The following is a 23,608-nucleotide window of genomic DNA, read 5'->3' as shown; positions in this document are numbered from 1 at the left end:
AATAGGGTTTTTGATTAGCAGAGATATGCACTCAGTCCAAGCAGGAACCACCACTAGTAAGTGTAAGCTAAATACACATGAAAAGATAACCTGTGCTCACCCTCTGGTAGCTTGGCACAGAGGCAAGCTTATCTAAAGAGGCAATGTGTAAAGAATCTGTGCAACTCACTCCAACAGTAATACAATGAAAACACCACAAAAAGACTCCACACAGGTTTAGAACAATTGAGAATATTTATATGAGAAAATCAAGAGCAAACTGACAACAATCCAATAAGTAGAAACCAGAGGTATGAATTTTTAAAGAATAAGCTAAACACTATTGTATACAGCAGAATTGTGATGCATAACACAACATATTACTGCACAACGCAACATAACACAACAGATCATAACCCATCATGGACCAGCATGACTTACCATAGCACAACCATGGCCGGACGGGGAACCGAAACCAGCCCTGGCAAACAGCTTGGCCGGCCCTGGGTGGGAGGCAAGGGGGGCTATTAGGAAGCACCACTCCCATTTGTCTCACCGCTATTGCTTTTGTTACAGGGGGCTGATATTGCAGCTTTGCTGCAAAACCGGCCCCCTGTAACAAAAACGGCCCCTAGGAGTCTAAAATCCAGCCCCACCCTGGCAGCCCATTGGGGATACAAAACTGGCCCTGGCAAACAGCTCGGCTGGCCCCGGGGATGGGCGAGGGGGCGGGGGAACTAGTTGAAAGCACCACTCCTGTCTGCAAAACCGGCCACCGGTAACAAAAACGGCCCCGGAGGAGTCCAAAACCAGCCCTCACCCTGACGGCCCACCAGGGAAACGCCTGGTGCCCGCTACAGCCAGTCTGGCTCTGAGCACAGCACACCACAACATAACATAACATAGTTCATGACAGCATTGTAGAGCCTAACCCAGCAGTGCATAGCATTAAATAACAACATAGCAGCAATTAAGTGCAACTAGGAGCTGCATAGAACTAGTGTGCAAAGATCGCTCATTTGACTGATTGTTTATTCAGCTGAAAAGAACTGGTTCAAATCTTGAGTGATTCATTTTTTTCTTTCCTTCTAAACTTAAAAGAAGAAGCGCCATTGAGTTTGGTAATAAGTTATCATCAGTGTCTAGAGACAGTGCAAGTAGTTTGCAGACTCCTGGCCCGATAAATGGGTCAGCCTTTGATCAGGGCATTCTCAACCCCTACCATTGGCACACAAGTTGGTCAGCCACATAGTGAATAGTTAACGCTGTTTTTTAAGTCTTGTATTAGCCAAGATTTCTTAATTTTACCAAGCTTTTAAATGTAAAATGAGGCACATGCATGGAGCGCACGCTAATATTTTACTCTTGTCAAAGTATTGAAAATGGAAGTGATGGTGACATGCTGTCTTCTTATTGTCCATATGGAAAATAAATAAAAGGAAAGTAAACTCCTAGTCCTGTACATCCACTAGTTTGTGTGACATTGTCATTTTCCTTCTGCCTACTCCAGCATACATCTTGGGATAATGATTAAGCTCATTTGAGCCATGAAGTGAGAGAAGGCATTCTGCTTCTACTGATACAGCACTGCCATACAGAGTAGCTCTTTTCAGTACCAGGGACTGCAGCGCAAAAGCGTGTTTTTGAGGCCAAAAACATGTTTATTTTTTATATTGGCGAGAGTTTGGCAAATCCTCAAAACTAAATGTTTCAAAAACCATGACAAAACAGGCAGCCAAAGCCAGACCTATTGGCTTTGCCAATGTTTGTTTTTGTTTCTGCCATATGTGACTAATGTGAACTGTGTGTTTAGATCAAGTGTCTCCAACCAATGGATCACAAGCCACCAGTAGCTCACATATACCTCGAGAGTAGTTTACAGCCTAGAGTTCATTTTTCAAAAAGCACAGGGTCACATTTTGTCTTAAAAGTTAAGGGAAGTCGGTCTTTATTTTACATTATTATCTTCAGGCTAACAGTGCCTGATAATGAGCAGTGCTGGTGTCAGATTTATGACCCAGGGAACAGAGTTGAAGAACTGGAGGACAGAGGTATTTATATCTTATATCTTATACACAAGTCCTTATCAACTCAATATTGGAGCAGGATAACATAATTATGTTTCTGAATGCTTTAAAAGGAGTGAACATTAAAATGAAGACTTAAATTAATGATTAAATTAACTCTTTCTTTTAATTTCAAAGTGCTGAGTTTACAAACAGCAGGTCTCTTGCTCCCATTGGCTAGTAGACACCCGGGGGTTTATTTATGAGCTGCTGCGTCACTATTGCGCCGCTGTTTCGTCACTTTTTGTGATGCAGATGGGTCACTTTGTAAAGCCCTGTGCCACATTATACCTGCGTCAAGTATAATGTATGCAGGGTGTGTGTTCCCCCGCATAAAGCCTCGTAGAAGTGGCACATTGAAATCTATGAGATTTCAGTGTGCCACTTCTAATAAACCATTGTGTCAGTATCTTACATCTGCCTCACAGCAGGAGTAAGACTGATGGAGTGCTATTATCAGAGCCCTTCCCCATGCATTGCTGGAGTTGTGTCACGCTTCCGACACAAATCCAGCAACGCGTCAGTTTTGCGCCGACAGATACGTCCGTAATCTGGAAGTATCTGTCATTCCTTGCGACATGATGCGTCATACAGTAAATATGACATATCCATCATGTCACAAAGAGGGTGCAGTGAGAAGTGACGCATCGCTGTTTTTATGCAGGGGTGCGTCACTTCTAAAAACATAAGGCCCCCCATATTTATAACTGAAAATTAACCAGTCATTTTTTTCTGATGGGAGACATTTTAAATGGATAAAAATATTTACATGAAACATTGAGTCAAGGTTTTTCCTCCACTTTCAATTAAGCCAATTACCTCTTAATATTTCATCAAACATGTTTCTTCACTTTAAATTTCCCCTATTTAAACAAACGATTGTACTTTTCTGCTGTAAATATGGCACCATCTCTACAGGGCATATACACAACACAGATATCTTACTCCCAGGGGTTGGTAGTCACAGTGTCATATTTATAACTGAAAAATACAGTCAGTCAGTCAAAATTGTTTATTTCGAGCAGAAGCCCATAAAACATTAGATATTAAAAGCATATATTTAAAACAACATATATATTTATAAAGCAGAAATTGCTATGAGAAAATATACATTGCAAGTTATCTAAAAGCGGTATAAACAGAGGCAAAAGTAAAATAATCCTCAGCAGAAGAGAGATTCACAAGATACCAATCTTACTGCACGCTTAGACCAATGAATGCTTCAAATCAAATTTACAAAAATGAAAACAATAAAAAAAAATTACAGAAAGAGGAGGTCACTAGTGATCTGGTAAACTAATTCCAAAATACCATATAACTTTCAGAGTTTAACTGATAAAATGTGATGATAAGCGGGCGACCTGGGCTGGATGCTCGTAGTTTAGCGGTCAAAATTCTTGTTTTTTGTTCTTTCTTTTTCACAAAATGTTTTGTACTGCATCTTGCAGTTCAGTTATTTGTGGCCTACCGAACTGAACTCCTCGCCCTCAGTAAATTTTACTGCACCACGTGTAATCTCTTTTTTACGAATATAAAGGAAGTATGCCTATCCTTGGGCAAAATGTGCTGCCTTTTTGAATCGTTAATTACATTTTACAGCTCGGGGAGGAAAGGAACACACCATTTTAGCACTCATAACTCTGAGGTGCACTGTAAATTATGAGATTATAATAGCTCTCGTGTCGATGGATGCAGTCTAGACTTTTTTTCAATACAAGATTAGTGAACTTGTTGAAGAAAAAAAAGGAGAGAAGGAGGCAAAAAATGGTAGAGCACAAAGGCACAGAAAGCTACTCTTGAATTCGGTGAGGTGCCCCGAAGCCCAAAAAAAGAGTTATAATACAGATACAATGAAGTGACAACTGTTCAACATTGATAAGGTGAAGAAAAAAGACACTCTGTATTATAACTGCTACAGAGAGGAAAGCGATAGATCCCAAGGCTCTAATAAATAATTGGGGACCACATTTCATAGCACACTGTTTTTGTCTATCAAAAACGTTAATAATACATGCTTCTTTTTTTCCTAATTTCAAAGAGAAATAATTTATTTTATCGAAGTGTTTCAAATCTTGGATTGGAATTTTAAAAATGTCTTACATTTGCAATAATGCTGCATTATTAAAAACTGAAATATGCAACCGCATTTTTATCCTTTAAGAAGAATGCCTGGTAAATTGACACTCAGCTATCATGTAATGCATTTTCACCCATTGCAAGCAGACGTTAGTGTGTGCCTTTTTCCCTTTTTGCACCTATTTGTAAAATAGCTTTGGACTGGGTCTATGGTATTGTTAATCCTGCAGTGGAGGCCAAGTGTAGCCAGTTTGCTGTGCATACGGTGAGATAGGTAAACCGAAGTGTAGGTACTTGCAAACAGAATAGGGTGGCAGGGATATAGGGATAGTCATGCGGTTGTTAAAGGGTGGCTCTTTTAGTTCAATTTTCAGATTCGCTAGATGAGCCCACATATCAGTAGATGGACCAATATTCTACATTAATGTTTCCTTTTCAGTACGAGGCCACAATGCCCAGTGTTTCTCCTGGTTGTGTGTGCCTGTAGAAAAATGAGTTACTGGTTGAGGCGGGTGAAACCCTACTCAAGCAGCAACCACAATTCCTTTCAGGATGAAACACAAGCAAACCCCAAATTAACCTGTGGTCTACCCTCTGTTAACTTGACATGAAAGTAGGCAGGCATTGGGCAAAGTAGTTTTGCAGCAAATAAGCAGTTACAAAGTGAAAAATTAAAACAAGAACAATCCCAAAGCAGTAACATTTGACAAATTATTTGACAACAAATGACAAAAATCAAATTTGTAGAATTGGAGATATGCAATTTAAAAGTTTTTGTAGAAATCAAACATTAAGAAGGAAAAAGTGCCAACCGTGGTTATCTGATCACAGGAGACTGGTCCAAGTCACAAGTTCAAGTCGACCGTGATGGAACACGGGCCAGATACCGGACTGAGTTCAGTTCACTGAAAAATACCTTGCAGCCTGAGTGTTGAGATGTGAAGTACTTCCGTCGATCTGTGCGGGCTGGCGTCAAGGAACCATCGAAGAAGAGCTGCAATGCGAGGTCCAGCGTCGAGATGCGTCATGCAGCAGTGGAATCAATGGCTGTTGACAAAGAGCTGCGATACAAGGTACTGAGTCTTTGTAAAGGAAGCCGGTTGGGCTAGTGGAGACTTGCGCTGCGGTGCATTGGCGCAGGAGATGAGATGCACCACGTTGGACTACTGTCGTTCTGTGAAAAAGAAGCTGCTGTGGCTTGCGAGGACTTACACTGAGATGAGTTAAGGATGAGCTGTATCTCGCTGGTGCCGGAGTAATTGGGGAGCTGTGTTGCATTGGGCTTAGATGCGTGGAGGTGCATCGACCTTGAAGAAGCTAGTTATGTCCCTGTGGCTTGAAGAGAAGGGCGTCCAACTGCCCCTTGGAAAATCCTTGGAGTTCTGGGTCCACACAGGCAGTCTGGATTCAGTAGGGTGGCTTAACCCCTTCGCTGCGGCGCGAATTCCGCCGCAGCGCTGGGGGGGTTTGGGGTGAGCGCGGCGCCGCCATGCTCATGACGGAACCACGCCGTCATGAGTCACGGGCGAGCTGTGCTCATGACGGCGTGGTTCCGTCATGTCTTCACCCACTTGCGCTGATCGCCCGCACAGGCGGGGAAACAGCGCCGCGTGGGCGGAGCGGCCGCCAACAGCCGCAGCATGACGGAACCACTCCGTCATGAGCACACGGCGCCCGTGGCTCATGACGGAGTGGTATCGTCATGAGCATGCAAGGGGTTAAAGCAACAGAAGATTCCAGGTGCAGCAACAGCAAGCTTTGGGCAGCAAAGCAGTCCTTGGTCAGCAAGCGGGTCAGCAGGGCAGACTTCCCAGCTGGGCAGTCCTTCTTCCTGACAGAGTCCACAGGTCCAGAAGTGATTTGAAGAGTTGGGTCTGAGGGTTCACTACTTATACCTGGTATCTACTTTAAAATGGTAGAAGCTTCTTGAGTCCGCCCCCTACAGAGGTGTCTGGAATCGCCTTCCTCCTTGTCCTGGCCACAGCTTGTCTGGGGGCTCAAAAGGCTAGTGGGAAACCCTTTTTAAGTGCGCTGAGGCAGAGTCTTTGTGATGTGTAAGTGTGGTAGGTGACAACTCCTCCCCCTCATCTTGACAGAGATGGCCAACCCTGACACACCTATCTGCCCTTTGTATTACTATGTGGGAGCAATATACAATGACCAACTGCCAGCTACACCTAGTCATGTGGCTCAGGATACAGGCTGCAGGCACCAAATGATTGCAACAAGAAAATCCTAACTTTCAAAAAGTAGCATTTTCAGAATGATGACTTAAAATACAACTCTACCATTAAAGAGGGATTTGAATTACAATTCTTTAGAGACCAAACTCCTACTTGCTTCCAATTGAAAGTTATCATTTATTAAATGTACTAAAGTAACCCAATGTTCTTCTATCGGAGAGGCAGGCCTTGCAGTAGTGAAAAATGAATTTAAGAGCTTTTCACCACCAGGACATATAAAAGTTAATAATCCAAGTCCAACTTTTTAAATACACTGAACGCTGCCCTATTGGCTGTTTAGGACCTACCCTAGGGGTGACTTATAAGTATTAAAAAAGACATTTTAGACCTGGAAAAAGGTTTATTTTGCCGGGTTGATATAGCAATTTAAAACTACACACACAGGCTGCAATGGCGGGCCGGAGACATGTTTAAAAGGGCTACTTAACTGGGTGGCACAATCAGTGCTGCCGCTCAACAGTACCATGTAATGTTACAGGCCCTGTGTGCATGTAGTACCACTTTACTAGGGACTTCCATGTGAATTAAAGGTGCCAATTGGGTGGAAGCCAATGCCATCATGTTTAAGGGAAAGCACAAGCATATAGCACTGGTTAGCAGTGGCAAAGTGCACAGAGTCATAACAGGCTCAAAACAAAAGAGGGTAAGGCAAAAAGACTTTGGGGATGACCAAGCTGAGAGGACCAAGCCCAACAGTGCCAATACTCTTTTTTCTGAGGCACTGTCATGTCAGTCTGAAGACCTTGCATTCTAACTCACAGCATTGTGTAATTCTCCTGACCTTCTGCCTCCCAAATCATTTCTTCGATAGTTCAGTATTGAGGTCAGCCAATCTACTAAAAAGAAAGCCAGGATACTTTAAAGATGCTCAACGAACATTTGTTTACTGAGGTGGAAGAGCCTTTACCACACATCATTTAACACAGTTGCCTTCACTACACTTGAATCTACTATGCATGCCTTTACAACACAGGGTAAGTACTAGTAAGTATTAGTAGGTATGAGTTAAGCACGGGGTAAATGTTGATTTTTAGTATATACTAATTTCAAAATTAAAAAGTGGAGAACAGGGTTCCCCTCCTAAAATGGTAGGAGCAATGTATATGTAATAATAAATGGGGTGTTCAGGGGGTTACACCCGAAATGTTATGAGTAGTCAGAAATATTTTAATATATTTAAGGGGGTTACTGTTGAGGGTAGTATTAGAAAGTAGTATGAAAATAAAGTAGGGAGTTGGGGGGTATACCCCCAATATAAGTTAGGACATGTAGGAATAAAACAATGTTAATAAAAAGAGGCATTGTGGAGGTTTACCCTCCAAATTATAGGAATAAGTTGGGTTTATAATGCATTTTTGAAAATACTATATAAGTAATAAAGTATTCTGATTTTAAAATACTTAGGATATGGGTGGAGAGTATTTAATAATAAAGTGTTAATTTGTATGAATAATAATGAATTCAACTATTCCAATTTAAGTATTACATTTTAAGTATAGATATAGTACATAAAATACCTTAAAATAAAAATAGCATTAGTATTTTTAAAGCCATGTAATATAAATGTTAGGATTATGAATCTAGGTGGATAGGCGATTAGGGTGGGGAGTGTATTAACTACTAGGTATTACTTTCAATGCTTGTTTGTAGATTTTGAAATGATAGTTAATTATTTTTAATTGGAACTATATAAGTAATTTCAATGTTAGGAGCAGGATGTCAGGGTTAAATGGACTTAACATAACATGTGTATTTGTAAAGCGCACATTCACCCCCAAAGGGGCATCTTGGCGCTGAATAACAGATGTTTATTGTTACCCAACTCAACAGTACTCATTTTATCAACCTAAGAACAGATGAAAGGATGAGTGGACACGCTAGGAATTGAAACTGTGACCATGAGGTAACACACAGGCCCCTGCAGTGGATGCATTAGTCCACTAAGTCATCAAACAACTTAGGTTGGGGAGCTGAATATTACTCAAGTATCAATTTTAAAACTTACTACTAAATAATAATAATTAATACATTTAAAATATTCAATTTAAATGCCTTGTGCAAATAATGTTTAAACAGAAAAAATAACTTCTAGTAAATTATGTGTTTCTTAATTATATGGGTGAAAAGGGATATGAGTTATTTTACCTTTTTTTACAGAGGTTGGTAGTAATAATAATCATATTTTGTCCGGTTCGTTTGCACTATAGGTCATTTACAAAATATTAAAATAAGGGCATATCATGCACTATATATGACTTCTCATAGTTTCATTGACTACTCAAAGATAGGGAACGGAAACCAGCAATGGGTAGAATGGGTATTGAAAGCATTTGGAAGTTCATTGTAGGTAATTAGATGCATATACCCAGAGTAAATATGAGGTATATGAACTAGCTAGGATTTATTTATGGTTGTTGGGGTATTTTGTAATTGATATTTGCAATGGGATTCCAGCACCCTATTCCTGAATTGGATAAAAAACACAATTTTGTGTTTCTACTTGAGTGGGTTCTGTAGCTCACAAGGGTGCTTTGAGATATTGAGAAGTAATTTTTCATCCCTTCTGAAAGAAGAGCTAAATGAGAATAAATACAGGCTCTATATGCCCATTAGAGCCTAGTTCAGAAATATGTACCTTGAGTATGACCGAACCTAATATCACAATTTTACATAAGAATAATTGTTAGACCTGGCACCATTGGCGTGGGTCTCCCATCCATATTTTGCTGTTGCCTCCTGTGTTTTTACTATGTTTTTGCTGGTCTAGATGCTTTGGGCACTTTGACACTGCTGTTCAGTGCCAAAGTGCAAGTGCTCCATATTGTAAATTGTTGTAATGGATTAGTGACTCCATGATTGGCCTATTTGATTTACTTTCAGACCCTAGTACAGTGCACCATGTGTGCCCAGGGCCTGTAGATCAAATGCTGCTAGTGGGCTTGCAGCACTGATTGTGCCACCCACAGAAGCAGCTGGTAAAGTGTGGCTCAGGCCTGCCATTGCAGAGCCTGTGTGCAGTCTGGGACTGCCATGTTAACTTGGCAAGTGCACACACTTGCCAGTCCCTAAGCCTTCCCTTTTCTACATGTTGGTCACCCCTAAGGTAGGCCCAGGGTACCCCCATGGGCAGGATGCATTGTATGTGAAAGGTAGGACATGCCCTGATGTGTGTGGCATGTCCTGATAGTGAATTACAGCCAATTTCATTTTTCACTATCTAAGGCCTATCTGTCCCCATCGGCCAGAAGGGGCAGTTTGATTATGACATCTTATCATTTAAACTGACCCTAGGAACAAGATGGGAAATAAAGTTTAGTTTGCCTGAACTCAGAATGTTAAAAACACAGCTTTTAGTGTGGGTGATTTTTACATTCTGTGTTTGAAAATACCACTTTAGAAAGTAGGTATTTTCTTGCCTAACCATCCAGCATGCCTCTGCTAGGTTTGTGTATTCCATGTCTGGTTTGTGAGTGACAGGGGGCTGGAGAGGGCATTGGCTCCAGCAGTCTGATGGGTCAGAGCTGGGCTGAATAGGACATGCATTGAATCGAGAGTGGGGGCGGACATTTCCTTTCACTGACCTGTGCCCTCATAGAATAGAGAGTGGGGGGAGGAGATTTCCCTTCAGCTACCTGGGCCAGGTCTGCTTTCAACAATGCTGTCTCCAACTCCTGCCAGGAAGCTGCACAGAACTGGTTTAGGCTGGGCACAGGCAACCTCTGCCTTAAGAGGACAAAGTATTTTGCAGTGTAAATATTGGGGCCCAGAACTTTAGATCACCTCTGGGAATCAAGACGAAGATTTGCCAAGGAGAAGAACCAAGAAAGCTGGAGGAGGAGACTTTTCTGTGCTATTTCTGGGGTTGGCCTGCAGTGGTTACTTTATTTGCCAAGGAAAGGGGAAGAGGACGTTTGTGGACTTTTCATCATCTTGAAGAAGAATCCGCAAAGGGCTTGAAGTGTGCTTGCCTCCTGCCTGAAGTCTCAGGGATACAAGACTTCACCACCAGCTCCCTGAATTCCCTCGCTGGGAATTCTACCTGCAGAGAGATGCCTACTGTTGTTTGGGCCCTCTGAGAAGACTGCGTGTCGCTGGGAGATGGAAGCGTGACGCAACGAGGAGAAGCGAGTCGCCACAGCAGCAGTTGCCGTCACATCGCCGAAGAAGTGTGCCGCAGCTGTTCGCCGTCGCACCACCGATGAAGCGTGTCGCATCACCAGAGAAACGTGTCACCCCCGCAGAGGTCGCCATTGCATCACCGGAGAAGCGTCTCGCAGGGTCTGTCGCGGCTCAGAAGTTACCGAGTTCGTCGCACGGCCGTCGGGCGTGCACGCATCGTATCCAATGTTGTCGCATCACATCAAAGACGCCATTTTGTCACATCACACCGGATTATCGCATCAAGGTGCCATCTTGTCGCATCGTCACCGGGCCACAGTAAGAAACGACACATCAACTCCCCACACAGTAAGGAAGCAAAGGATCACCTCCCCTGCGCAACAGTAAGGAACAACACATCCACTCCCCTGAGTGTAAGGAACGGCGCACCAACTTTCCTGCGAGCCTTTTATTTGCATTGCGTGACGCATCTAAGGTACTTTGAGAGTAAAGTGTCGCATTTACCAACTACATTGAATTAAGCTATTTTCTACTATTTTAAAGGCTTATTTTTGTTTACAATATTGTGGATTTTTGCCGTTTAGTCTTATGTTAAGTCTAGTAAAGATTACTTATTTTTCTAAACTGGTATGGTGTCCATTTGTAGTGCTTTCGCTGTATTACTGTATGTGTCACAAATGCTTGACCCACTGCCTCTGAGATAAGCCTGCCTGCTCATGCCAAGCTACCAAGGAGGTGAGCAGGGGTTATTTAGGAGTGTAGCTCTCTTACCCTGACTAGAAGCAAGGGTCCCTATTTGGGCAAAGGTACCTACCTCTGCCAACTAGAGACCGCCAATTCTAACAATAATTTAAGGAATTATGAAGATACCTACGACTTTAAATATAGAGGAGCTTATCTAGAACACAGCAAAACAGTCAGAAATGTACACACCTAAAGTAAAAACTAATCAGAACCAACCTCCATGGTGAAGTGATCGTTGAATACTTACATTCAGGCACAATTTCACAGAGATGAGAATTGCAGAATGTACCAGTTATCTTTACGAATGATCCTGAGTATCTTAGCGATTCTAGTTACATTGGCACTAAATGCTCTAGAGACTCGGATGTTATTATCCATTAAAACAGAAGAAGGGTTGAGCAAGAAGGAATTAGAACTGAATAAAGAACTTGAGGAGGTTTTTATAAAAAATAATGCAGTCAAGGACGCAAAGGCCCTCTGAAGCAAGATTGCTAAAGAATAATTGGTGTTCAAAATCAACATTGAAAATATCAAGCAAACAAATTGGCTAAAAAATGTGACAATTTTTCTAACGAAAGGTTTTAACTCTATCTGAATAAGGACGACTATAAGCACACACAAATCACATGATTATTGCCCCAATAGCATGGGTAAAGTAGATGCCGATTTATCAACTTTTCGGACACCGCAACATATTCAGACATTATAGGTTACTCAGAACCTACTGTTAGCAATATTACATGACAACAAGCAACACATTTTTTAGGAAGAATCCAGAGAGAGGCCGAGGAAGAGGGTAGTGATGGCAGAACTCCAAGGAATGGGAAAGATCACCACACGGAGTAAGACATACAGATGGGGAGCCAGAACTGATATCTGGTTACAACTTGTCAAGTAGGGCACTGACTGTATATGTAATGATCCTTTGAAAAAGAGGTTTGTTCTTTCTACCCACAGCACACACTGATCATGTAAAAGTTAAAATGAAATTGCTCCAATTCTTCCAGTAGATGAGATTGAATATATTTTTTTTTACTGAAGCCATTCCTTAATATATAGCCCATCGGCTTTAAAATGATCATTAAGCTTCTTCCCACCAGCCCAGAACATGCCCATTGAATTACAGACCTTTGAAAGGACAATACTGAGAGAACTGGATACGTTTGAATGGAAAATTCGATATGTTAAGAACAATCTTCCCAAAGAAGAACATCATTCACTCCAACAGTTAATGCACTGTGAGGATATCATAATAAAGCCAGCAGATAAGGGGGGTGGGTGCAACTGCCATTATGGATAGTACTAAATATGAAGAAGAGATCATGCAACAACTTCAGAACAAAGAACATTATTGTGCAATCCCTTGAGACTCCTCTCCATCAATTTAAAATACAATTTCAGAATTAATCGGGAATATTAAAAATGTAGGGTGGTTGACAAACAAAGAAGAAGAATTTCTGAACAACAAAAATCAGAACTCAGGTAATATACATCCTGCCTAAGATCCACAAAAATCCAGTAAATTCACCAGGATGCCCAACAGTTTCAGGTGTGGATCTTGTTTTGAACCTGTGGCCAAAAATGTTAATGCCTTTTTAAAAACTTTAATCATACAGATTCCAAGTTATTTGAGGGACATGATTGATGTCATCAATCAGGTTGAAAATGTTTAATTTAATGCAGTTGGGGACATATGAGTCAACTCAACCTTGTAAATTTATACACAAACATACCTCAAGGAGTCACAATGGAAGTCATGGAATATGTTTTCAAAATGAGAGAAAGACCACACGCAGTTCCAAAATAATTCATCTTAAAAATAGTTGAGACATGTTTGAGAAATAATTTGTTTCAGTTCTATCAACAGTTTTATTTCCAAGTCAAGGGGACAGCAATTGGGTCCTCTTTTCCATGGAAATGGTAAAGAGAATCACTATGCACATCAAAGCACCTTATGGAAATGATATATCAATGATATCCTCTTGATAGGAAAAGGCCATAAGGAAGGGTTAACATAATTCCTGTACTGGCTGAAATCTAGGAGTACAGACATTCAGTTTGTGATGAATTACAGTACAACAGAAATAGATTTCTTGGATCTGACACATAAACACAAAGAGAGGCGGACAGAGCCGGACTTGGAACCAAAACCAGCCCTGGCAAAGAGCTCGGCCGGCCCCCCAGGGGTTGGGGTGCCGCCGAGCTCTTTGCCAGGGCCGGTTTTCGGCCGATTTTGTTACAGCTTGCTATGCTTCAAAAACGGCCCTGTAACAAAAACGGCCCCCAGGGGCCCAAAACCAGCCCCCACCCGTGCGGCTCACCGGGGGATTGCCCAGTGCCCACTACGGCCAGTCCGGTCCTGGGGGCGGATATATACCACTCTCTATACTAAAGAAACTAATCAGAAGACTTTCTCACACTACTCAATTTTCCATCAGCATGACTTGAAAAACAATTTGCCTTATAATCAGTTTCTATAAATTAGAAGGAATTGCTATAAGAAGGAGTACTATTTTATATGTGAATACTCTTACTGAGAAAGTCTGTGAAAGACTGTATCCCAAGAAGCTTTTGAAGTGAGCAATGATACTTGCCTGGTATACACCAAGGGAAAACCTTTTGGAATTGAAAATTAAAAATAAATTAATGGTTTGCTCTGTGTCACCACCTTCAATGGCATTAGCAATGCAATAAAAAAGATGATTAAATGAACTAAAACACTTTTTCTGGCAGATCTAGTTTCATAAACCACCTCTGTTTGCTCTTAAGTGCAATAACAAAGTTAAAGACAACTTGGTGTGTTCCAACACTATAAGGAAGGCAGGAATGCATCTCCACAGGTGTGAATACTGCTCCTCATGTGCTAGTAATATTGAAGGAACTGAATTCAGATACAACAATGAATTAATTAGACATACTGAATTTACAAACTGTAAAACGGAGAATGTGATATACTATATAAATTGCCCTTGCAACAAAGTATACAATGGAAAAACTAATGAGCACATCAGAAAACGGATTACACAACATAAATCGAGAATTTAGTGCATAACATGACAGGTACCTATGATATATCATTTTGTTGAAATGAATCATACATTTCATTTCATTTCATAAGGCTTTATTCGGAGCTTAAACACAAGGTCCATAAAAGCAAAAACAAATACACATCAAATACAACAGTCATAAAACCATAATAATAATACTACAAAGCAGATTATATGGTTAAAACAGTTAAAAAAGGTTAAAAGAGCATACTGGGCCTTGCTTTGGTAACTTGTAGGAGGAAAGTAGCAGTGAAAAAACAAGCATCAGGGTAAGGTTTAAAAAGCAACTTCATAGCATCTTGTACACTCCTAACTCCATATTTTAACAGGATAGGCTTTAAATAGGCTTGACGAAAATTACCATATAAATTACACAATAGAAGAAGGTGCATGGTGCTTTGTACTGATACATTGTCACATGGACATGGGTCCACCGGATGTTTTTTAATACAGGGGAAGGCCACCAGGTGGTGCACTATCCCGAACCTTAGTCTAGTAAGGACAAACCGGTGAGAAGAGCGGGTGACTAAACTCAAATACGGCTGGAAACCCACAGTATCACAGTATTTTCCATAAAACATACACATAGTTAAATTACTGCAGGTCCTTTCCCGCCTCGCTGATTTATAGTTCATAAAAACTGACTTCAACACTTCTTTAGACAGGCTGGAGGGGGCATAACAATCATCTTTAAGTTTGAAACCATAGATCTCTAAAAAGCAGTTGAGGACAAATTTAATCCAGGGAATCTTTATGTGGTCATCAGTGGAGAGGCAATCTCCAATAATAGCTCTATTTAAGGAGGTCTCCTCCTTTGACCAGACGGCACGCCACAACATTAGTGGTCTTATAGCCAGCAAGTCAGAAAGATGTAAAATGCCAAGCTCTCTGTGCGCCAGGTCGTTGGAAACTGATTTGGGCAAACACAGGAGCCTCTTAAGGAAGAGATTTTCCTCCACTTGTAAATTCCCTGCCATGGTATGTCCCCACACCCCGGCACCATAAAGAGCCACTGAAAGACATCTCATTTGAAATTTTTTTAGCATGTCTTGGATCCTTTTGTCTCCAATTTTGGTGGCAAACTTAAATACTCCATGAGAGCTTTTCGCCATCTTGGCCCGGACGTGATTAATCTCACTGGACCAGCTGCCCGATTTTGAAAATGTAATGCCAAGGTAATTAAAAGACTCCACTGTTTGCACCTTGTGCCCATCAATAAAAAAGGCATGGGGTTTTTTACGTCCTGCACCACATTCCATAATGAAGGTTTTGGATTTATTGATCAACAGCTTCCTGTCCTTGATGAACTGCGAAAACCTGTCCATCAGACGCTGTAGGCCAATAGGGGTCCTAGACAAGATTACGGCGTCGTCCGCATAAAGAACAGGGACGTAGAAATCGTTTACTTTGGGTGCATCAGCCGCAATCGTCTTTAAAGCTGAATCCACTTCATTAATAAAAAGAATAAAAAGTAAAGGGGCAAGCACACACCCTTGTCTAATACCTCGCCTGACCCTAAACTTTGGGGTGCACTCCCCTTCCTGACCGTAACGGACACTGGTGCTTAATTTAGCATAAAGTCTTGCTAGAAAGTAGACGATGGCCTCAGGTGCCCCCATTTCTAGTAATTTGGCCCAGAAAATATTGTGGTCCACCATGTCGAAGGCGCTACTCAAATCTGCAAAACAAAGGTAGAGGGATCCTTTTTTAGCCTTCATGTACTTCCCGATTAACAATTCGAGGTTAAGACATTGATCTATGGTCCCTCTACCCTTCCTAAAACCATATTGAGAGTTAGCTAGAATGTTATTAGTTTCAACCCATTCTTCCAGCCTTACCATAAGCACCCGACTCATAATTTTCACCGAGGAGTCCAGGAGGGAGATTGGGCGATAATTCTTCACATCCCCCCTGTCACCCTTCTTGAATATTGGTATAATTATGGATTCCTCCCAAGTGTGGGGGACCCCAATATTTACGGCAGCATTAAATACCTTTGTTAGCAACGGACCCCAAATCTCTGGTGCTGTTTTGTATACATCGATAGGTACCCCGTCAGGTCCTTGGGCCTTCCCACCCCTACTCGATTTAATGCTATCCCACACTTCAGCAGTGGTGATGTCCAAGGGGATGACCGGCCACCCATCTTCATAGGGTCCCCGAGATCTGTCCGAATCAAAGATCAGAGAGAAATGGGTAACCCAGCTCTCCGCACTAATATTTGCTGATAATTCGGGCATTTTATCATCCTTTAAAAAAGGGCTATTAACTGTCGCCCAAAATAAAGAGGAATCCGCGGTTGAGGCTGCCTGGTCTAGTTTGACCCATGCCTCTTGTCTTAGTTCTATTTTCCTAGATTTAACTGCGGTCTGATAAATACCTCGCAGTTCCCTAATCATACTAATATCTCTATTCTGGGCTGCCAATGCTGTTTTGAGCCCCTTAAGCGCAATAGAACATGCATGGTCAAACCCCCCCCCCCTTTGTTGGAGTTTTCTACCCTTTGCGAGTATCGTGAAATTGCTGTCTATAATTAAATTAATATTAATAAAATTACGCACAGTTTCAACAGTTACTTCCTCACTTTCTAAAATTGTAGTAATTTCCATGAGACATTTTAAAACAATGGAATTAGACGTAATGTCCACTTTATTACCTTTCCATCTAATACGAATTCCATTAGGTCGATGTGGCTCAATGTTGGTAATGGTACAAGTATTAGGAACCTGTTGTTCCTTCCAAAGTGTAACCTCAACGGTAATACAATTATGGTCGCTGATATAATTGTCCACAACCACAGGGACCGAATACCATGGGCTAATACCAGAAGACATACAGATAAAATCAATTACTGTATTAGCATTTCTTCCCGTGAAAGTAGGGACAATTACACCAGAGGGTTTGACCTGATTCACCAATATTTCCATATCATAAGTAGTTAAAATTTTATTCAAAGAATTGCCATAGGAATTGTGAGGAAAGTGGGAGACACCATCCCCAAAGTGGTTAGTAAAACCACATACCCTTTGGGCAACAAGGGGGCACACCACTGTGTTAAAATCCCCTACCCAAATGATATCAAAATCAATATCAAATTTGGTTATGATGTCTTCCAAAGCGGACTCCAAAGCAAGCACAACCTGATATCTCGTACAATCAAAAATATTATTATAAAAATTAATTAAAAGGATATTTCTACCCTGCTCCTGTTGAAGCCATAAGATCTGGGAGTGTGCCCCAACCAAAACATGTTTCTTGACTCTGATGGGTATTTCTACAGAAACCAAAACCAATAACCCACCCTTTGCCCTACCCGACTGTGAGGCTACAGCAGGTAGGTGAAAAGAAACAAAACCATTATAATTGATTGGATCCACACACCAGGTTTCCTGAAAGCATATAATGTTAAAAGCGTTAATGAACTCTGTCCATCCCAAACAGACGTCCTTTGATGAAAGTCCCGCAATGTTCCAGCTGACAATCGAGCAGACACTCTTTCTACAAGATTTGGATAAGGGTATAGGGCTAGTGAGGTCAGGGGGTACATAATTAGATAGTGAAACCCCATTCTTACCATCCAAAAGAACCCGATTCTCACTATCACAACAGCTAGCCTTCCTGTTGATATTGTCCAGGGGGTTATCGTTACCACTAGGGTCTACTGTATCTAAAACCCTCAAAATGACATCCCCTCCCATGCCTCCTATGGCATCAATAACTTCCTCTGTTTTAGTCAAGGCTGGCTCCAGTCAATCATTACAATCCAGTCCGCTCAGGGCTTGGAATCGATTTGACGTGGTAATTTTAGGACCAGGGTATAAATTCATGTCTCCTTCTTTAGCCCCGGTATGTTCGACATTAGGACGATAATTAAAATGCCTATAGAAAAACCCTAAGGGGCGAAGAGATATCCCTTGATCCCGAGAGGAAGATGGTGGTGCTCTTAACAGGACAGTTGAAGCAAGATGGGGGTTTCTAAAATTAACCACAATACAGTCACCCCCACAAGTCTTGTGCGAACTACCAATCCATTTAACTCTTCTTGTACTTAATATGTCCTTTGATAGAACAACTGGGAAACCACATTCCCGGTGCAACCAATCCACGGTCTTGTTCTTCAAAGAAGCATGAGATTCACTATAACTACGACCAGTCTCACTTACTGGGGGGACATTAGTGAGAACTGCCACAAATGGGGCACAAGCCGGGGGCAAATCAAACCTAGGGGTACCAGAGTTTTTAACGCTAAATCCTAACTGGTCCTCTGGGGCTGGGTTACGTAAAGTGCTGAGTTGCCCTGAAATCCGCAGGGAATCTGGAGCATTGATTCTCTCCTCACGAAGTCCTACAAATGGGGTCTTGGGAGGGTTGGTCATAGGCGTGGGTGTAACTTCCTTAGAAACCTGCGGGGGATCATAATTGCTTCCTTGATCCTTAACTGTAGCTTTAGTTCGAATACTAGCTTTAAGGTGTGATTCCAGCAGGCCTCCCAGTCTGACCACCTCATTAGCTACCACATCAAGTTTGATCAATAAAGGTTTAACTAGTAGATCAAACTTCGCATCTATCATGCTAATTAAGAGGTCAAACTGCTTACTATCCATGGAGACAGGGTTACTATCCTGTGCCACACTAAAATCATGGACAGAATTAGTGAATGAAGGGTCAGCTCTCTTAAGTGGTCGACCCCCCCCCCCCGTTTAGAGTAAGCATGCTTATTATTGTTCCTGCTAGAACGTAGTACTCTCTTTGATGTAGTGGCCGTCGTGGTAGGAGTCGATGGATCCGGTGTAGATATTAAATCATCATTGCAAACCCCAGATATAGGACCAACAGGACTATTTTCTGCTAGAGGGGCCACCACTATAGAACCATCCATAAGATTAGGCTCATTACTTACGTCTTGATTGGAAACGGTCGGTGAGATAGGGGGGTTAGTATTTGGGGAGATGAGGTCAGCAGTTCCTGATCGCCCCTGGGACTTTCTCCACTCCTGATTTATCTTATCTACCATTTTGACAAGATAGTTGTCCATGGTTGCCTTCACCGGGATAGGTTTTACTTTCGACATGGATTAGTCACTAATGCAGCTCTGAGGCTTTTGGTCTAGATTAACAGGCAGGTGCAAACCCTTGCTTGCTACCCTCTTGGTACTAATAATCCCACGATAGAACGCTATATACACCACACACTAGGACAGCACCACACAAAATACCTGCTATGGCAACCAGTGTGACCAGACAACTCCGTGCAGTTCGAAATGGCCGCAGCCCCCTCCAGCCCCCTCCTGTCCCGGACTGTCACAGACTGTCCACCCTTTGTCCGGGCTTCGTCCAGGGCGTCCCGCTCGCGTCCCGCGCAGAGGCAGAAAAAAGGGAATATGTAGGCGTGGATCGATAGGCGGGTGGGCGGGCCGCAGCGCAGCTGAGGCCACGCACGGACTCCTGGTCAGTGGAGTCCCGTGCACCAGCCTGTCTTCCCCAGCAGCAACACCCGGTTAATCCCGCAGTTCCTCCGGTAAGGCAGCAACTCTCAGCGATTCAATGCCCCTCTCGGCGATGCGGGAATCATACAAATATTGTATAAAATAGACTGTTTTTAGTCATGTGAGAGGTCAGAAAGTGCAAAGCTCATTGTTAAGACGAGAGGCATATTTGATTCTTCGCGTCCGAACCACAAGAAATGGTTTGAATCATATGTTGGAAACTTGCAACATATTTGGGTGAGAACAATTCAGTTTTTTTGCTCATATTTATTCAGAACGATATAACATTTGCAGTGGTCTACACAATGGTGACAATAGTTTTTAAAGGATTTTCAAATAAGTTCCAGCCTGTCAAGTCAGAGTAACTAAAGACTTTTTCCAATGAGTATTTAGATACAAAATTTAGAAGATGTTATGGTGATCTACAATACTCTGTAAACAGGAAGACATGGTTTTTTTGATATCTCAGAGATTGTCTTAACACTAATCATTCTCTTCATCAAATTTTGTAGACTAAAGGCCCGATTCCGATCCCGCTCGGTAAACCCTCCGTACGGCTTGGATCCGGAGGGCTTTCCGACCGACTCGCGCTCCATGGCTCCGAGCCCTCGAGTACGATGCAAGTATGCGCTGACGGACTCGGGTCTCTTGGAGCCCCATTGAAGTCAATGGGAGCCTGTTATATGCCGCGTACATAGGCTGCCATTGACAAACAAGGTACGTTGCGGAAAAGGGCACCGCCTGTCGTGGGGACGCGTCGTGCCACCCACACCGTACATGCATGTGTAGGGGGGACCCTTGGGTCCCCCCTGTGACCGACTCATAAGGCTACGGGTGAAGGGGGGCCCTCTACAGCCCTCTACTCGATCCGGCTGTCAGATTTGTGCATCGTACTTGCTCGGTCGGAAATCAGCTCCATTGCACGGCACAGTTTGGCTGCGGATGAGACGTATGGAGCGGTTCGGTCCCGGATACGATTCGGTCGGCGATTACACGGTTATCGCATTGTACATGCTCGCTCGTACAGTTGTACGTGTCGTTCGGAAATCACTCGTACGGCTCAGACTTTTTCCGGCCGGATCGCGTTCAGATCCCTTCCGAGCGAAATCGGAATCGGGCCCTAAGTATTCACATGGCATGTCATAGTGGGTTGATCTACATCCCCTATGACCCCTGTAGTCATGTGACACCCAAAAGTGAAGAGACAGGAAGTAAACAGGAGAAAACATTTCAAAACCCTTCAACGAGACTCAGAACCAGGTGGCATTAATCGTAACATAGCAGGAATAATGAGATAAACTGCATTTCCCATAACTCTCCAGGTCACATGACACTTTGCGGTGATGAGGTCAGAAGTATCGAAGAGATAACACACAGGCAGCAAAGAAACCATAACTGGGTGGCATCCCTAAGAATGCTGTAGTACAACTGAGCCTTCCTGATCAGTAAGTGTTAACTATCTTCCTACGCTCGAGAAAGAAAAAGAAGACACAAGAGAGGTAAACAAGTGAACCCTACAGAGCCAGTAAGCCTTGCTTGGATTCAAATGCTTTGCATAATGCTTTTACACCTGCAGTGAAACTTACCTGGATATGTATTCACCTCACCGCCCTCAAGGCATTAGATTAAAAAGATCCCAGGAGAAAATAATTAAAATGACAACTGCACTGATGATGACCGGTAACGTTTTTAGAAGTTAAGAGACGTATAGATTTTAATATAATTTACAAAATGAAGTACTGAGGAGTCTGTCCTTGGATTTGATAGGTGCAAGGCCCTGAATAGCTTTCTGAGATGTCACTCATACACCCACTGATGGTCCTTTATGAGGAAGGAAATAAGATATGTTGTAAGGTGTTTCTCAAAAGCCATATAATATTAACATAGAAGCATGAGGATATTGCCTTTTTTGTCCCCCTGTTTTCATAACAGTGTCCCATATCAGATTTTCCAGCCCTGAGAAAAGGATGAAGAGTGAATTTTATGGGGGCGTGGCTTGGCGCCCGAGCGGAATGGCGGCGGCTGGTTGACGCTCCCGATCAGCCCGGAGGATTGAGCTCCATGCGGTGACTTTGCCGTTGGTCTGAGGGCATGCGGAGAGTTCTGAAGCTGTGCAGAATGCAGAGGAAGGCTTGTGGACCTCGCTTTGCTCTCCGAACATGTTTTATGAGACAGTGAGTGCTCCGTAGCGGTTCTTTTTGAAGAACGGCCACCATCTTGTTTTTTCGCGCGCGATGCCCGTCTCCTCAGATGCTAAGGACAATTTGATATCTTCGTTTTGGTGAGCTCTTCTGCCCCCCTGCTAATGTTTTTGGAGGCTGCTATTGATAATATTTTCATTATTGGCCAAGTTTCTGACCCGGTGGGGCTTTCTACGAGCAGTATACCTGTCAGTCAACACTGATGTGTGGGTGCTCACTGACTGAGACAGGGCTATTACGCTGTGAGGAGTATAGATTTAAGACCATTTCTTTGCACCTCATTAACAGCGCTGATGTGGGTTGACTGTATGGGAGTTGCAATCATGCCCTGCTCTTGGAGGTCATTATCAGTTGCCTAGTCCTTGACCTTTTACCATACTTCAATATATACCTTACGCTGATGAGAGAAGTCAACTGGAAGTCTTCTAGAGAATCCCAAATGGATAGGTCTCATAAATGGATGCTTTTCCCTATTTCAATCTATGTTTTCTATCTGTTGGCTTGGCTGCACTCTGGTTTATGACACTTTGAGGATTTCTTCATTTTTTCAGCCGCTAAGTTTTCTCGTCTCACTTCCCCTCCTTTACGACCCATTACTAGTCTTCAAGTTGTCTTGAGACATTTTATATTTTTACTGCGCTCATTTGTTTCACAACTTGCAGTATTGTGGTGCATGTTGAGTGATCTTATGGGCAGAACGAGGATCCCATACTCTAAAAATTCCAAGCCCAAACATATTTTTATCAAAAACTCGAAAATATTTTCTGATTTCTCCAGGCTAACAGACTTTTTAGATCCCTCTTCTCAGGACCTAGACTTTGCAATGGAGCCCCCGTCTACAGCTCAAGGGAAGTCTAATACCAAATGGCTAAAGAAGGATCCTCCATCTCCACCTAAACCACCTTCGTCTGTGTCGATGGAGCTACTCTTGGAGGAGATAAGGGCTCTTCGGCCCTTTATGGAAGAAACTAACATTAAATTACAAGCTTTAACAGATAATTGGTCTCAGCTGGAAGCAAGGGTCCTTTCTGTTGAGCAAAATGTTTCCTCATTCAAGGATACGTCACTCAAAGTATCTCATCTTCACTCTCAAGTATCTGCTCTTCAGAAGCAGGTGGAGGATTTGGAAAATCGTAATAGAAGAAATAACCTCCGCATTTATGGCTTGGGTGAGGGTCTTGAGGGGATGGACTCTGCTTCCTTTTTCAAATCTTTTCTTCCGAAATTGCTCCACATGCCGGATGGAACGATCCTCAACATTCAGCGAGCTCATCGATTAGGCCGTGTTTCTTCACAGGCTTCATCCGCGACAAGACCGAGAGGTATTATTCTATATTTTCTGGAATATACAGAATTGTTAAAAGTCCTTTCGGCAGTTTGAGCTTCACCAAGAATTACATGGTCTGGTTCATCTTTGTTCTTCGCACAGGACTATGCCAAAGCTACTGCAAATCGTCGCAAGGCCTTTCAAAACATGCGGGCTGAACTCCGCTCCATAGGAGCCAGATATGGCCTTTTTCATCCTTATCTCTTCAAGGTTACACACAATAACAATACAACTACGTATGAAGATCCCGTGCGGTTGCAGAGCTATATTAACTCATGTAAACCGATTGCTATGGATTCCTCTGGTCCTTCTTCATCTTCA

The 23,608-nt window shown here is 42.5% G+C and overlaps 1 protein-coding gene across 1 annotated transcript in view; it reads right to left on the bottom strand.

Annotated features, from left to right (window-relative positions):
• LOC146862774 (uncharacterized) overlaps positions 1 to 23,608 on the bottom strand; it is a 1,246,959-nt gene that overhangs the window by 485,906 nt on the left and 737,445 nt on the right. The gene's annotated exons all lie outside the window — the stretch shown is intronic.

Source organism: Triturus cristatus, chromosome 2_2 (assembly GCF_964204655.1).
Source record: "Triturus cristatus chromosome 2_2, aTriCri1.1, whole genome shotgun sequence".
NCBI classification, from domain to species: domain Eukaryota; kingdom Metazoa; phylum Chordata; class Amphibia; order Caudata; family Salamandridae; genus Triturus; species Triturus cristatus.
This window is presented reverse-complemented; position numbering and strand designations above follow the sequence as displayed.